General features: G+C 43.0%; 1 protein-coding gene across 2 annotated transcripts in view; it reads right to left on the reverse strand.

Annotated features, from left to right (window-relative positions):
- The window catches only part of itpr3 (inositol 1,4,5-trisphosphate receptor, type 3), a 32,019-nt gene that overhangs the window by 22,763 nt on the left and 2,113 nt on the right, over positions 1–7,143 (reverse strand). The window lies entirely within an intron of this gene.

Consider the following 7,143-nt stretch of genomic DNA (forward strand, 5'->3'; position numbering starts at 1 on the left):
CTTTGTTACTTTATCAGAGATGTGGAGTCAAACTCTGATTAGGATGATGTTCATTTAGCACAATTTCATATTGAAGTTTTTCACATCTTCTGTCCAGCATCAAAGCAGAGGGCTTTAAGGGCCGCTGAGACCGGCCAGTGGTAACTGATGGAGACCCAGATCCAGTCTTATCATCTTGGAACTTCTCTTATCAGGAATACGTTGGCTGGAGAAGAAGAGATCTGTGCTGTTCCCCAGTGTGAATTACAGCAGACGAGAGTGACAAACAGAGGAGGACTGAACTGACGCCAACTGTCTGAGAGGAAAACAGCCTATGTGTTGGATGTGTTGAAGCTGCAGAAGCAGTGGAGGCCTCCTCACTGTGACACGTCCTATGTTCACTTCATCACCGAAGCGTCTGTACAGGTAATACTTGTACTAACGTGGTCAAATCAGCATGTACAGCCTGACCAACGTCAACGAAGGAGAACCTTTAACCTCACATGAAGGTTTGAAAAGCATCACGAGGACTGAGCTCAGGCCGCGGTTGACTTATCACAGGAAGTTCTTTACACTGATGCATCAGAGGCCAAGTGGAGCACAAGGAGGCAGGAATGGAGCCGGATGGAATTGAGGTGAACTGAATTAAACCAACGGGTCTGCAGCCTGAAGCAGAACTCCATCACACCAGCTTACCTGCTGTTGGACATTTATTGTGCTGGTAAAAGAGGCTGTGTTGTCTCTTTGGTTCCACCTACAGCTGTGTAGTGAATAAAGTCTGAGGCAGAAACCCACATCAGTGAACAGAACTTTGTAACCAAATAAAGCCCCTCAGCCGGTTCGTTCTTCGTGGTGTTTTCTTTTTAGCTAAAATGACTATTTAAGGTCCCGGCGCTGATACCTGACCCGTCTGCGCGTGTGTGTGTGTGTGTGTGTGTGTGTGTGTGTGTGTGTGCTGGGGGGGGGGTCATTCGAGTCAATCTCTCTTAGACAGAGTTTAGGAAACAGAGGGAGGCTGGGTGGGCTGTGCACCAGGCTGCCGTCAGCAGGATTACCTGTCCATTCATGCACTCATTAACTCCATTCTTAGGAGGCCCTTCATGTACAACAGCAGCTTTAGGCCGAACCAGAGGACAGCCGGAAAAACACCTCGGATCATCTACTGTGGTTGTGTTTGAGCAGGCAGACGCTTCACTTCAAGGATCTATTTTTTGAGTCCTGGTTTAGAGTGTTCAGGGTCTGAGGTCTGGGTACTGTAGTGTGATTCTACTATACGCCTTCATATGTCTGCACATTTTACTTTTAAATCTAATCAGTCCTCACAAAATGCTAGAGGGGAATTTGAAATAAACTTGATAAAGAAAGATATTGACAGTGATTTTAAAGGTTAATTACTGCCCTCAAGTTGAGTGAATGGGGATCATTGACTTAATCAGCCATCATGTAAATCACTGAGCCTCGGTAAATAAACATGGGTCCTGGAAACACCACATATGGAAATGAAGAGCATGAACGTCTCATCGGGACAAAGAGACAAAGAGGATTTTTTCTCATCACAGGCTCTTCAACAGAATGAATTCATTAGTTGTTGGGTTGTGTCCTGACTCCTGATGACCAATGCTGTCACCAAACTGCCTCTTTCTCTTTCTCACTTTCCCCATTTTCTTGTTTCTGCTAAATCTTTCTTTGCAGAAACACGTGATTCCTCGTTCTTCCTGCTCTTTTCCTATTGTGTCTCATTCATCTCTTTCACGTCTGTAGTTCCAGATTTTGGTATTCAATTGAGGGAAAAGTATGTATTTTTGAACCACTACACAAGATGTGACGCACCCAGATCCAACAATGCATCATTCAAAAAGGAAAACAGAAGGTATACAAACCATAAACAAAGCAGCACTGGGCGTCGTTTACTCACTAGACTCACACAGCTCTCATTATTTATACCTGCTTCTAATCTAGAACGTGTTTGATCAGAACTGGAGGCCATTCCTCCAACAGAGCACTGATTCAGTGCAGCACTGACCAGTGACGACATGAAACTAGGTCGACGGCCTTGATTCCCAGGTTTGTCACTGATTTTATAGAAAGCACTGAGTTTGATGCTCATCAGCCTAAAGTTCGTGTTCCACAGTAAATATGCGCAGATTGGGACAGAAATCCAAAACTCTTAAACGCAGGTTCATTCGCTCTCGCAGGAATCTCTGATGAGCGGCAGGAGGACAACATGTTTCTCCATGACAACACGGCTTTCCTTTTCCACACCGCTCCCCCTCCTCCTCCCTGCTGCAGGAAAACACATTTGAATATGGATTTTGGTATTTGAATGGGACAGGTGGTTTCTATCTGCACTGCCTGACAACACAAACAATCAGCACACATCCACCTGTTCTGGTCCGTGTATTGTGAAGCTAGAGTACTTCCTCACATTGAAGCAAAAAGTGAACAAATCCTGTTGTCATTCATTTATAACCTTTCCTTCAACCAGAAACACAGGATTAAACATCACAGACGCCACTTTAACCTGTTATTTGTTGCCAGATCAGACATGCAGCCTTAGGTCGACATAACTGGTCGCTGGCACAAAGTCACATTAACATGTTTTAAACAGACTGTGTTGATGCATCACTACCAAACAAAACGTCCTCACGATGGCACAGGAGCGTAAACCTGGGTCCAGAGATGATAGATTTCTAATGTTTGCAGACAATGTGTCTCACAGGGGCCATGAACTAAACTGCAATAAGAAAGGTAATTTGTTTAAGGTTAGGAGAGAACAGATCCTCATCATGTCAATAGAACAGAATCTGGCTGCAATGCAGAAACATTATTGTCTTTCTCTAAGAAGCTGAATGCTGCACCGCTCGCGTTGCCGACAGACAGACAAACCAGTTGAGCTACAGCATTTCATCAAAGCAAAGCTTGAGTCAGTGAAAGGTTTCACCCATCCCATCCCTGCGGCTGCAGACATCAGGCCTCCCACCTGCCAGCTACAGCAGGACACCACATTCTGCCTCTCATCAGCAGGACATCCCAGACACAAACAGCTGTGTGCAAACTCCACAGAGGTCATTTTCCAATCAAAGGGTTTTTTCCTGTTAAAACACAGTAAAGTACAGGCAGCACATTTGCCATGAATCAACTTTAAATTAACAGTGCTTTAATGTAGCTGAAATTTACAGTTCACTATCATTTTAGTAAATGCAACAAAAAGCTGTTATTCTGTGCCATAACAGTAAAATACTGGTCAATCAATTACTGTTTATTTACATATTTTCTATAAGATGTGTATTTACAGATTTTTATTGTTAAATTAAATAAACTACTTTACACTACAACTACACACTGACAATACAGTTGACACTACTTTTGCATGAGCATTTAAATAATTGCTAGCAAACATGGCTGCATAGACTTTTATTTTTCTAAAGTTTTAGAAAGTTTTATCAAATTATTAGCTTAGCTTAGTTTTAGTCTTACTCTCTACTACATTAAACAGTTACACATATTACAAAATTGTGATGTAAATTTGTAATTTGCAATAACTGAGACTCATAATTGCTTTTTTTTTAAAAACTTTACAGTATACATGCAAGAGAGGGAAAACAAAGTTCTTCACAAAATTAAAAATAAACATAGATTTCAGCCAGTGGTCTGTCTGTGTGGAGTCTAAAACCCTAAACAGTATAACTGTATAACTAAAGTGGGTTGTCCAATCCTGCTCATCGAGGGCACTGTCCTGGTTGTTCAATCATCCTTGAACTTCCAGCTTTTGACTGGCTGAACACACCTAATGCAGGTGATTAGCAGTGAGGAGGGAATGAAGCGTTCAAAAGCAAGCAGTGACCTTTGAGGAGCAGGATTGGACACCACAGAAATGACCAAAGTGAAGCTGTAAGAGACAGATTGAACGACTTGGTCCTTCGCCAAGTAAATATGTAAATACATGAAAAAAGTGAATGAATATCCAAAATAGAACTTATGTGCATGGCTAACATGAAACAGAGTATGGATGATTGATCCATTAGTTCTTAGTCGACTGGAGACATGAGGGTTTGACTGAAGTCAGCTTTTTCTGGACGATCTTTCCTGTTCTTTGACGGGACTTTGCCTCGTGTAGCCTTGGTGTCCCTCTCAGGATTGCTTGATCCTGATGAAGTGTCTGGGTGTTAAGAGTTAAAGTTTGTTCAATTTTCTTGCACACTGACATACTAATAATGACATAAAACGTTTACACAACACATTCACTTTAGAATTAACAGCACTGGTCATATCCTTTCTGCGAAGAAGTTCTTTAACTGAACAACTATATCCAGTTTTTCATGTACAGGAACAACTGAATTGATTGATTCTGATGTGTTTATAACTTGACTTTTGGTAGGTCTCTCTAGCAATCAAGCTAACTTTAGCAAATAAGCTCTGCACTTATACTCAAACATGTTCATTAAGTCATGCAGAACAGGCAATGTCTGTACAGGTGCACATGGCAAGGGTTCAATACAATGTAAATTTAAACCCACCCAAAATGTCCTCTAAAGAGAGAGAAACGTTACTACCATTCCTCCTCCCATAAGTGCTTTTATCTTTGAAATTTAGACATCCCTGCAAAAAACTTACATCATTTAGCAACTGTAAAGATCTACACTTGTCATGCACAATATGACTTGTTTAAAAATGTCACGTACTTTACTAATTCTAACAAGCTAAAAAAAGGCCACTTACCTCCTAAATAGATGGATGAAGATGGGTGAAAATTCATGTATGCATGAAGCATGTGGGAACGATAGTTGCTTGTATTCCAATTATGCATTGGAAAAAATATTGTAAAATACTATTTTCTTTCCTGAAAGTAAACTGTAGGAAACTGGTACTCTGCCTGTACCTACGCTGGAGTTTTGGGATGTGCCGTGTACCGACCTTTGCCTGTCTGACCACGTCTTTAATAGATTCACTCAAGCCTGGTCCTGTCTGTGCTGTGCGTTTGGGTCCTCCATCGTGTCGAGTTCTGACACTCGCCACACGGGTCTAAGAGAGACATTATAGGATGGATGTAAAATAATGCCTGAACACTGGTGAGTCCTAAGTCTGCAGGAATCCACAGACAGAGATACATGTGATAAAACTTCTCCAAACGGTCAAAACGCAGAACTCAAGCTGCTCAGCTCTTCAACACCTTCCTTCCTGAGCAGCCTGATCAGACCACTCCAACTATTAATCTGCTTCTGCTGGTGAAGGGTCTGAGTGACTTGAAAGGTGTGAGGACAGTTCATAACAATCCAACAGCGAGACTATTTTACACTGAACAACATCTGTTTACAGATGGAGCAGTAAGAGCCAGCGAGCCACTGGAGAAGCTGAAGGCGACAGAGAAGCCATGAAGGTCAAGACCCAGTCACACACACAAGATCACACCACACCACACAGGAAACACGCACAGAAACTGGCACACTGGAAATGGCTCTTGGACCCTACCACTTCCTTTTCCTGCCATACAATAAGCCAGAGCCGCTCCTGAGGCTGGTTATTCTAGTTAGCATAAGACATGAAGAACCAGGTGTCACACGAAAACATGCGCTGATGCAACTGAGTCACTGTTCTGAATCTCTGCAGCAGAGAATAAAAGACATGTGAAGTGATAACGAAACCAAAAGGAAAGATACTGTCTTTGTTTTCATGTCTTCTCCAGTTGATGCCTACAAAACGAGTGAGACCACATGATCTCCACTAACTGCACAGCTTCTAGTTCACATGTATGTGTTTCCCAAACAGCTGAGGCACTTCATGCTTATGCTTCGTCACTAAAAGTTGGCTGTTTTACTGTCTTTCCAAAAGCATCTACAGTAGAGCAGAGTTGGTGAGAGACCACAGGAAACGCACACGCTACAGCTCATCGAACAGCTGCTGCGTCAGAGCAGGTTCACGCATTCACGTGGTACTGGAAAGTAGTTAAGTTGAGTTTTAGTCTTGGGTTAAATACAGTATAAGGCAGCATCTTTCTATGTACAGTGACGACGCCTCATTGTCATTAATCTAGAGGTGGTGAAGTCACAAAACTAGCAGCACTGGATAGTCCAGTCACAGTACAACACGTTCTAAGACAGAGGTCACAGTGGAAGCTAGACTTGTAATACATGTCTGTCTATTACTGTTTACCAAACAGGACAGTGAACACACCACGGTTCCTGTTCCACAAAAATCCAGAGGCAGAACGTTTCATGTGTTCAGGTAACAACAGAGAAGAGTAAGAGAGAAAGATCCCAACAGGAAATGAAAAGCTACCAGATAAATCAGAGCAAGCAGGTTTGGTTGAGAGACTTATAATGTGCTGTACATTGTATGATTATATGATGATTGAGTGGACACGCATCAGTCTCTGCCTCTGAGCTTTAAAGTGGACATCCAACGCGCTGCTGTCCAATCAACCATTACTATAAAAACGATTTGTTGTTTCCAGCTTCAACCTTCAGGTCTCTGTCGCCTTCAAAATAAAGCAATCCCAGCTCATATCCTGGACAAACCCCACCAACCTCAGCCAGTAGAACTCATTAGTGTTTAGTTCCTTCCAGCCAATTGTGATTTGAGTGATCAGTTCCCAACATGTTGAGGACTGAGGCCGCACAAACCAAGGAACTGGATATGAATGACTCCAGTCCAACAGCAGAGCTGGGCTGAAGGTTTGAGGCGACACTGCTGCGTTGAGGATAGAACTAGGACGGCGTCAGGGTCACTTCATTACCAGCTGAAGTCCGACACCCAGACACAGGAAGGAGCAGGGTGCTTCGAAGGCCTTGCTGGCGGCCTGAGTCCACTGCTATGTTGTGGTGCCTTTAACACATGCAGAGAAGTGACGGGGACTCAGGTCAGATGTGAATTTGTGGAAACGCAAAGGACGCTGTGCTTTATGTGCGTTTGCAGACTGACACCTCGCTGGTTCTGGCCTGTTGTTGACTCTTGATCCGAGAAGCTGTTCGCAGTCTTCACTTCCTGGTTTGTGTTTTTCATGTAACACACAGCCTGCTATCTGCTCTTCTATCTCTGTCAGGCTCAGCGTGTGCAGAGACCACGTAGGCGCTTGCTACTCAAAGCACATGCACAGCAGTCGGTTCTACAGATTAGATATGATGTCATTACATTAAGCACCACTTCTATTGAAACACACAAAGTACT

The sequence above is a fragment of the Betta splendens genome, chromosome 7 (assembly GCF_900634795.4).
Source record: "Betta splendens chromosome 7, fBetSpl5.4, whole genome shotgun sequence".
NCBI classification, from domain to species: Eukaryota; Metazoa; Chordata; class Actinopteri; order Anabantiformes; family Osphronemidae; genus Betta; species Betta splendens.